The following is a 10,786-nucleotide window of genomic DNA, read 5'->3' as shown; positions in this document are numbered from 1 at the left end:
GGCTGGTGGGAGGATCTATAGGAGGGCGGGCTCATTGTAGGGGCTGGAATGGAATGAAAGGAACAGAGTCAAACGTGGTTTCCATATGTTTGATGTGTTTGACTCCGTTCCATTAATTCCATTCCAGCCATTACAATGAGCTCGTCCTCCTATAGCTCCTCCCACTAGCCTTTCAGTACTCCACCACGCTAAAATCATCTGTGGAGCTAGAGGCCATCTAGTGGTGTCGTTCCAAATGCTTTCACAGATGTGTCATCATGGCTTACAATTTGCATCGAATCAATATCATCAATTTACACAATCCTGAAGCCACCATGAATGTGCCTTTTCAATAGGTGAGTTGACACTCAGAATGCTACACTATAATGAAATCCATTTATAACACCAACAGCATTTGTTCCTTGGTCCCCACATCACCAACAAACTAACATGGTCCAAGCACACCATGACAGTCGTGAAGCAGGCACGACAAAACCTACTCCCCCTCAGGAGACTGAAAAGATTTGGCATGGGTCCTCAGATCCTCAAAAGGTTCTACAGCTGCACCATCGAGAGCATCCTGACTGGTTGCATCACTACCTGGTATGGCAACTGCTCGGCCTCCGACCGCAAGGCACTACAGAGGGTAGTGCGAACGGCCCAGTAAATCACTGGGGCCAAGCTTCCTGCCATCCAGGACCTCTATACCAGGCGATGTCAGAGGAAGGCCCTGAAAATTGTCAAAGACTCCAGCCACCCTAGTCATAGACTGTTCTCTCTGCTACCACACGGCAAGTGGTACCGGAGCGCCAAGTCTAGGTCTAAGAGTCTTCTAAACAGCTTCTACCCCCAAGCTATAAGACTCCTGATGGCTACCCAGACTATTCACATTGCCCCCCTTCCTCCCCTCTCCACACCATTGCCACTCTCTGTTGTCATCTATACATAGTCACTTTAATTAACTTTACCTACATGTACATACTACCTCATCTAACCGGTGCCCCCGCACATTGACTCTGTCCCGCACCCCCCTGTATATATTGTTGTTTTTTTACTGCTCCTCTTGAATTACTTGTTACTTTTATCTCTTATTCTTATCTGTATTTTCTGAAACTGCACTGTCGGTTAGGGGCTCGTAAGTACGCATTTCACTGTAAGGACCTGTTGTATTCGGCGCATGTGACAAATACAATTTGATTTGATTTGATTGATCTAAGTTGGGGAAGTATAGGAAATTGGAAAACCTTTTTACCTTGTTATTGTGTGCCCATGTTTTGTATCCTTGTATAACTATATGTAAAATGTTCATGTTTCTTTATCCATGTATAGTTTTTACATTTTAATAAACTATGTTTTTATCACATTGTGTACGTGTGAATCTTGAAATGTATCTGAGTCTAGTTGAGCTTCTCACGGGCCTTCTACTGTAAAGGGGGGAAGAAAAAGTTAATACTGGATAACAAAGTTGTGGTACAAATGCTTATTATCCATTTAAAAAGAACGTAGCAGCTACATGGCTTGGTACGTTCAGTTCGACTGAACATTTGCTACATTGTGTAACGGTTTGCACTGAAAGACACGTTTCCCAAACATTTTCTTGAACAGACTTTGAGGTATGTTTGCTGCATTTGGTGGGTGTGGCTGGGTGTACTTGAAACAATGAGGAGATTTGATTACCTCTCCCGGGTTTCCCGGGCGAGAGGAGTTAACACCAGGTGAAAAGTGAAAAGTTTTGGAACTGGGCTGCCTCCTGGGCGTGAGCCAGGTGCACCGTTTTGGCCTCCGGCGAAGTCGGCTCAAAACAAAAGTGACGTAGGTTAAGCACGTAGAGTAAAAACACTTTATCTGCCTTCCCAATGAACACTATTTTGAAAAATATTTATGGAAAAGAGATGTATGTTTCTGAACGATGCACCCTGCTGGCTTGTTGACAACATGACAGAGCGGCACATATTACTGTTCTATTTGAGAAGGGCGCTTCTCTCTCACTTCTTTAGCACATTCATGTCACAGACCATAGACCAGTGTACTTCGGATTATCTTAATTTTACTCCCTCAATGAGTGACATAATAAAGTGTAGGAGCCATGCTGACTGGGTTCCCCAAGCCACAACCCAACCCCTCCCCGTTTTTCAACTGGGGTGTATTCATTCAAACTAGAGTTTCTATTGGACAAATTCAGGTAGGTCCCTCCCCTTTTCGTTCTGTTTGCTTCCATTTGGTTCTTAAATGGTAAACGGTTTCCGTAATGAATACTGGTTGCTCAGAACAGCATATTTTCAGTTTAATTGAATGTCCATTAAAACTTTTTAGGGATAGGGGGCAGCATTTTCACTTTGGATGAATAGCGTGCCCAGAGTGAACCGCCTCCTACTCTTTCCCAGATGCTAATATATGCATATTATTATTACTATTGGATATAAAACACTCTATACTCTGTAACACACTATTGGATATAAAACACTGAAGTTTCTAAAACTGTTTGAATGATGTCTGTGAGTATAACAGAACTCATATGGCAGGCAAAAACCTGAGAAAAAATCCAAACAGGAAGTGAGAATTCTGAGGCTGGTCGATTTTCAACTCATCGCCTATTGAAATCCCACTGGGATATGGATCTGTTTGCACTTCCTACGCCTTCCACTAGATTTCAACAGTGTGTAGAACGTTGAATGAAGCTTCTACTGTGATGTTGAGCCGGATGGGAGCTGTTTGAGTCAGTGGTCTGGCAGAGAGCCAGGTCCTGGTCACGTGCATTCCACATGACACAAAAGAATTCTCCGGTTAGAACGTTATTGAATATTTATGATAACAACATCCTAAAGATTGATTCTCTACTTAGTTTGACAAGTTTATTCGACCTGTAATATAATTTTTTGAAGTTTTCGTCCAACGTTCGCCTGGATCTGCGTGAGCGTTTGGATATGTGTACTAAACGTGCTAACGAAAGTAGCTACTTGGACATAAATAATGGACATTAATGAACAAAACAACAATTTATTGTGGAACTAGGATTCCTGGGAGTGCATTCTGATGAAGATCATCAAAGGTAAGGGAATATTTATGATGTAATTTCGTATTTCTGTTGACTCCAACATGGCGGAGAAATGTTATTTCTATCTGAGCGCCGTCTCAGATTATTGCATGTTGTGCTTTTTCCGTAAAGTTAAAAAAAAATCTGACACAGCAGTTGCATGAAGAACAAGTGTATCTTTAATTCTATGTAAAACATGTATCTTTCATCAAAGTTTATGATGAGTATTTCTGTTATTTGATGTGGCTCTCTGCAATTTCTCCGGATATTTTGGAGGCATTTCTGAACACGGCGCCAATGATTTTTTTATATAAATATGCACATTATCGAACAAAACATACATGTATTGTGTAACATGATGTCTTATGAGTGTCATCTGATGAAGATCATCAAAGGTTAGTGATTAATTTGATCTCTATTTCTGCTTTTTGTGACTCCTATCTTTGGCTGGGAAAATGGCTGTGTGTTTTTTGGACATGGCAGTGATCTAACATATGTTGTGTTTATATATATGTTGTGTTTTCACTGTAAAACATTTTTTTAAATCGGACACGATGGGTAGATTACAAAGAGGTTTATCTTTAATTTGCTGTATTGAACTTGTTAATGTGTGAAAGTTACATATTTCTAAAAAATATTTTTGAATTTCCCGCCCTGCCTTTTCAGCGGAATGTTGTCAGGGGTTCCGCTAGCGGAACGTGTGTCCTAGAAAGGTTAAAGATGCACTTAAATCGCTCCACCATTTCCTGGATGCTAAAATTGTAATAGTTAGCCTAATTTCAGTTTCTGTGACAAAGTAAGTATAGCGTAGAGAATCATTGTACTATCTAAACCGCTGTCAAATATATTTCCCATAACCAAAAATATTGTATTTTCAGCTGTTTGAAGCTGGTTTCTCTCTGCTACAGCACTGCAAGCGGTACCCGGAGCGCCAAGTCTAGGACCAAAAGGCTCCTTAACAGCTTCTACTTCCAAGCCATGAGACTGCTGAACATGAACAACTCAACTAATCAAATGACCACCTGGACTATTTACATTGAAAAAAAAATATGTCATTAACTCTATTTCTTGAACTGCATTGCTGGTTAGGGAATTGTAAGTAAGCATTTCACGGTAAGGTCTACCTACCTACCTTGTATTCGGTGCATGTGACAAATAAAATTTGATTTGATTTTTGATTTGATTTGGTGTACGAAACCGCAAGTAAAAGACAAAAAAAATTAAACTTAAGAACGGGAAGTATAGAAATAACTCACTACTTCTTAGACTTGCAATCAATGAGAATGACAGCTGTGTAACTCACATTTCTATGTGAATTGGGTCATCACCCAAAAAGTTGCATGTTGCTGCTTTGACAGCCCTGGAGATTTGTACTGTACTGGGCTGACATCTTGTGGTATAGAATTGCATTGATAAGGTGGTAAAACGTTTTATATTGTGAAAGTGAAATCCTCCGTAATGGGGTCCATGTTCACCTGCCAGTAGACAACACTTGATTGGTCACCTCATTATCTCCAACAACTCTGATTGGCGAACTAACAATCAGCACAACTTTCTATGGCTAGGTTTTCATCCAGTTGGCTACAGATTTTTATTTTAATATTCTAAAATATGCATAAAGAAATCCGCATTTTTCCACCAGTGGTGCGTTCCACCAAACGGACTTGTTGCAGATTTAAAAAAAGTGCGCGGTGACGTTCAATGTATTTCCATTGCATTTTCAACTCTACCGATAGTTTTGTCACTAAAACGGTTGCCTTAAATAGGAAATGTGCCTATTCTGGTCTTGGCAAGAGCGCTCTAGTCAACAGCTGGCAGATACAAGTAGTCTACAGCATGAGATTATTATGGATGAGAGAAAGAACATTTTCATTTGTCAAATGGCAGTCAAGAATTGATCATCCTCACACCAGAATCAGACCCTCAATGTTTATTGGAAAGGAGCATCAAGATCACATGCACTTTCACCACCATGTAAAGTTCATCATATGTTATTTCATCTGTAGCCATAGCCACGGGAAGTTTACTAGTGTTAGCGGACCGGACGTCTGTAGGGCGGGCAACAACAAAAAATGCAGCATCTTTGCTTTGGCAAAAAAGGTAGTTGTATAATTAAGAACAGTATCTTGCAGGATTCAATTGTTGGAATTGTAAGAGTTCTTGCCCTGTCCCCTTTCCTGAAGTTGTAATTCTAATGGAATCCAGAAAGAACAAAACCCTGTCCTCAAACATTAACATCAAAAGGTGCAAAGCTATGGGCAAAGACACAAAACATCCACATCAAATGTAATGTTGTTATTGATCAAATAACATGGAAACAACCACATTTTGTGCTGTATTAATTAATTTACCATCCCTACAAACCACTGTATTGTACAGAGGCTGGTCATCTAGGTTTGTACCTGTAGACTTTCCATCACCATGAAGAAAAACAATGCACAATATAGTAATTAAGCACATCGAGAAATCAAGTGGTTTCTGATGATGTGATGATATGGCTCAGTTGGATAGGAGTGTCTCCTAAAATGGAGGATGAATAGACCATTTGCTAAGTATTTAAAAAAAACAGGAAAGCATACTGTACCAGTCAAAAGTTTGGACGCACCTACTCATTCCAGGGATTTTCTATATTTTGACTATTTTCTACATTGTAGTATAATAGTGAAGACATCAAAACTATGAAATATCACATATGGAATCATGTAGTAACCAAAAATTGTTAAACCAATCAAAATGTATTTTATCTTTGAGATTCTTCAAAGTAGCCACCCTTTGCCTTGATGACAGCTTTGCACACTCTTGGCATTCTCTCAACCATCTTCATGAGGTAGTCACCTGGAATACATTTCAATTAACAGGTGTGCCTTACAGAAAATAGCCATATTTGGTAAAAGACCAAGTCCATATTATTGCAAGAACAGCTCAAATAAGGAAAGAGAAATGACAGTCCATCATTACTTTAAGACATGAAGGTAAGTCAATCCAGAAAATGTCAAGAACTTTGAAAGTTTCTTCAAGTACTGTCGCAAAAACCATCAAGCGCTATGATGAAACTGGCTCTCATGAGAACTGACACAGGAAAGGAAGACCCAGAGTTACCTCTGCTGTAGAGGATACATTCATTAGAGTTAACTGCACCTCAGATTGCAGCCCAAATAAATGCTTCACAGAGTTCAAGTAACAGACACATTTCAACATCAATTGTTCTGAAGAGACTGTGTGAATTGCTGCAAAGAAACCACTACTAAAGGACACCAATAAGAAGAAGAGAAGAGAGATGGTCAAGAACCACGAGCAATGGACTTTAGACCGGTGTCTGATGAGTTCAAATTTGAGATGTTTGGTTCCAACAGCCATGTCTTTGTGAGATGCAGAGTAGGTGAACGGATGATCTCTGCATGTGTGGTTCCCACCGTGAATCCATGGAGGAGGAGGTGTGATGGTTTGGGGGTGCTTTGCTTTGCCGGTAACACTGTCAGTGATTTATTTTGAATTCAAGGCACACTTAATCAGCATGGCTACCACAGCATTCTGCAGCTATATGCCATCCCATCTGGTTTGCAATTAGTGGGACTATCATTTGTTTTTCAACAGGACAGTGACCCAACACCTCCAGTGTCCCCAGCACAAGGTGCACAAGCACCTCCAGGTGCTCAGCATATGTGGGAACACTTTCAAGTCTGTTGGAAAAGCATTCCAGGTAAAGCTATTTGAGAGAATGCCAAGATTGTGCAAAGATGTCATCAAGGCAAAGGGTGGCTACTTTGAAGAATATAAATATAAAATATATTTTAACTTGTTTCACACTATTTTGGTTACTACATGATTCCATATGTGTTGTTTCATAGTTTTGATGTCTTCACTATTATCCTACAATGTAGAAAATACTCAAAGTAAAGAAAAACCCTTGAATTTCCAAACTTTTGACTGGTACTGTATATCAAGAAACTATTATCAGATTAACTATTTTGTACAGATAATTAGGCTATCAGACCAAAGTCGCAAATGCTGGTAAACACTCAAATACATTAAATTTTTCTATCACAAAAGTAATGCACTGGGCCTTTACTAGCCCTATATTAGCAGACCATTATAGATGGGGGGTTTTCTGCAAACATCGGCAAAAAGATTGCAGCACCCCCACCCCCAAACTACTTCATGTGGCTATGTCTGTATCCTAAAAAACTGCATGGTTTCCCTAGTTGTAGTGGGAGGACCATACAACATACTGCTGTTACTCCAAGTTTACTTAACATTTTTTGGTTATTATAGCAATATTTGCGCATAAAGGCTTTTTCACCACCATTTCTCGCATATGAAATTTTACTGACACATAAAAAAATCCCACGATGTTGAACAAATGAATTATCTGTCTGCATTTATAACATTTTACCTAAACTTCCTGTTTCCATCACAGCTGTCAGAATTATTTTGTACAGTATGACTTTACTCGCATAAAAACTGTGTGAAGGGCAGCATTGTGCACCCTGTTGGCGCAGCTTTTGTCTCTTAGTTCTGATGGTCTCTGACTTTATAGCCAAATTGTTGTTTGGTAAACCAGAGTGAACCATTGTGGTGTGTTTGTTCAAATATAAATCAGGCTGATTGTGATTCTTTGAGCTGTTGTTTTGACGGCCATCAGTGTTATTATAAAAATGTGTGTAGGCCCATTATGCTTTTTTACATTGAATTGTGATCTGATGGTAGGACTTGACATCTTGTTGATGTGCCTGTGTAGGGATATATGGGTTTGTTTTGGCTGTTTGTATATCCAATTGAATTTCATTATATTTGTCCGAGAGATCTGGACTAGACCCACACATCACATACAATTGCCATGTTCTCTCAGTGACTCTCCACTGCAACAAGGATGGTCCGTTTGTGGTGTGGTGGCGAAGAGACATAATCGAACCTCATCTGGACTTGTACACTGTCAGTTTACAGGGAGGAAAGGGTGGAGAGGGAGGTGATGATGAATCCACCTGCATCCCTGTTGACATCAGTCAAAGCCTGTGGCACTAGGGTACAGGTATGTATGAACTAGAACAGAATAGAACAAATAAATCACACAGGCATTGACTGCCAGAGAAAGATGTGTTACTCCTGATGTTTTAATCAAACCACTATTGCAATACCTTTTCATCTGAGGGCGAAGAGGACTCTGTGTTGTATGATAATGTTCTGTGTCGTATGATAATGTTCGTATGATAGTGTTCTGTCATCTTTATACGAGGCGATGGAAGGACGCTCTGCCAGAGTTACAATGGGACAGAGTCTACCAGTGAGTGTAAACCACAATTATCTGAGGCCAATATCGCTATACAGTTGCATTGATGGTTTCTCCAAATGAATAATGTGTACATTCCTCTCGCAGGCTTACAATATAGTGTAGATACTCCAGAACTGACTTTGTTCCTTTGGAAGATTAGGTCTTAGCGATTCCTCCGCCCCTTCCTGCCAAGGTCCAAGGACTCCTGCGCGTGGAGCTTTAATTGACTAGAGGTAGTGAGTGATTGACATAAACACGTTCAAACGATCCCTTCATTTTAACGATCCCTCCATTTTATCAATGGCAATTTGAATGCACAGAGATACTATGACGATATCCTGAGGCCCATTGTGCCATTCATCCGCCGCCATCACCTCATGTTTCAGCATGATATGCACGGCTCCATGTCACAAGGATCTGTACACAGTTCCTGGAAGCTGAAAATGTCCCAGTTCTTCCATGGCCCACATACTCACCAGACATGTCATCTATTGAGCATGTTTGGGATGCTCTGGATTGACGTGTACAAAAGTGTGTTTCAGTTCCCAACAATATCCAATAACTTCGCACAGCCATTGAAGAAGAGTGGTACAACATTCCACAGGCCACAATCAACACTATATGAAGGAGATACAGTGTGTCGTGCTGCATGAGGTAAATGGTGGTCACACCAGATACTGACTGGATTTCTGATCGACGCCCCTACCTTTATTTAAGGTATCGGTGACCAACAGAGGCATATCTGTATTCCCAGTAATGTGCAATCGATAGATTAGGGCCTTGTGAATTTATTTAAATTGACTGAATTCCTAATATGAACTGTAACTCAGTAAAAAATTTGAAATTGTTGCACATTGCGTTTATATTTTTGGTCAGTGTATATTTTCACCTTTGTGGACAAAGCCTCCCTGCTCCATATGAAAGACAAGGTAACACATAATATTTACTATGACCTTTGACCTTTTAAAGCTTTGATCTCCACCTTGACCTTTGATCCTGAGTGTCCCCAAGCTTCAGTTCGGTGCCTAACAATATTTAGAATGCTGAAGATGAAAATTGAACGTCTGACACGTTTCCATGTTTTACAGACAGTACGGCCTTCATCTATATCTACACTTTGTTTTAACGTTACACTCTGCTGAATAAGTCTTTGGTCATGTTTTACTTTTTTTTCTGCAGGTCTTTATCCATTGCGGCACATCAATCTACTCCCCGTCTGCTTCCAACACGTGAACGGAACTGTCACAGACCGAGTGGGTGGCTTCTAGCATTACATTGCTCTCTAGATCTTCAATAGAAAATAACATAAGGGGCCGAGCAGCAGTCTCTTATCCCTGGTCTTAGAGAGCTACAGTTCATGCATGTTTTTGTTCTAGAATTTAAATACATGATTCAAATACTGCTGGGCTGTAACAAAAGCCTGCGTACACTGTACTGTAACTCTCCAATACTAGGGTTGGTGCACATTGCTTTTTTGTACTGTGGTGAAGCTGCTTGCAAGAAAATGTCACCAAATCACCTGAGTTTTATTACTTTCCCTCATGTGTTTTTGTCTATTCCAGGACGTAATGTCTATGCAGCACCAGAGTTCTCCTCTGGGGATACAGTCTCCAGTGGGTAGGTGATCCTCGCTGCCCCCAGACAGTACGAGCTCTGGTGGCCTGGCCAGTAGGGTCATTGGGTCCTGTGTCCATATGGGAGCAACCCGGGGAGGAAGGTGACATGAGGAGGCTGCCAGGGTTGTGCTCTTCCTCCCCAGTTCCTGGTTCTCTCTGCTGTGGCATCATGGGACTGGCAGCATCTTCAGGTATACTGGTGTCATCTACTGGCAAGCTGGCCACAACATGAAGGTTCAGGAAACCAATAAAGGAGAATCACCTGCAGACAAAGACCTTGAATAAAAATGACTCTGTCCACAGTTGGGCTCTTGAAGCTTGTGTATGATTATTATTATTATTATCGGTGTTTGTTGTATGATGTCAAAACACTTTAAATGTGACGTTTTCACAGGCAGCAAACCCCTGGAAATTGAATTTATTGTGAAATCTGTTCTGATTCTGTCAAGAACGATCATCATGTTTACTCTTATGATGAGGGGAAAGTCTGGCAAATATCACTGCCTCGTCTTGTTTAGGCTCCATTTTTATTAGTTACATCAATCTACGTCTTGCTGCAGGGTGCAGATTTTGGCAGGACACCTGCTATTCTACCCTCTGACAGTATGACACACACACCTAATACAGATTTACTTAAAAAAAAAATGATTTATTGCTTTATAGCTTCTTTGTCTTCACAGCTTATGTCCCATGGACTTGCGTTGCTTTATTAACCCAGCCGTCAAATATAAGCAATGTTCCTCCTCAACCTAACTGGGAGCTCAAAACTGTATAGTGTGTCTTTAGTAGGTTACAAAACTCTGCCAACATGTAATGGTGATGCACAATTGTAGCATTTCTCCACTCAATGTATTTGATTGCTCTTGTCACCCTTCCAAGGATAGCATT

This window comes from Salvelinus fontinalis, chromosome 36, assembly GCF_029448725.1.
Source record: "Salvelinus fontinalis isolate EN_2023a chromosome 36, ASM2944872v1, whole genome shotgun sequence".
In the NCBI taxonomy this organism is placed as follows: domain Eukaryota; kingdom Metazoa; phylum Chordata; class Actinopteri; order Salmoniformes; family Salmonidae; genus Salvelinus; species Salvelinus fontinalis.
Note: the sequence above shows the minus strand (reverse complement) of the source record.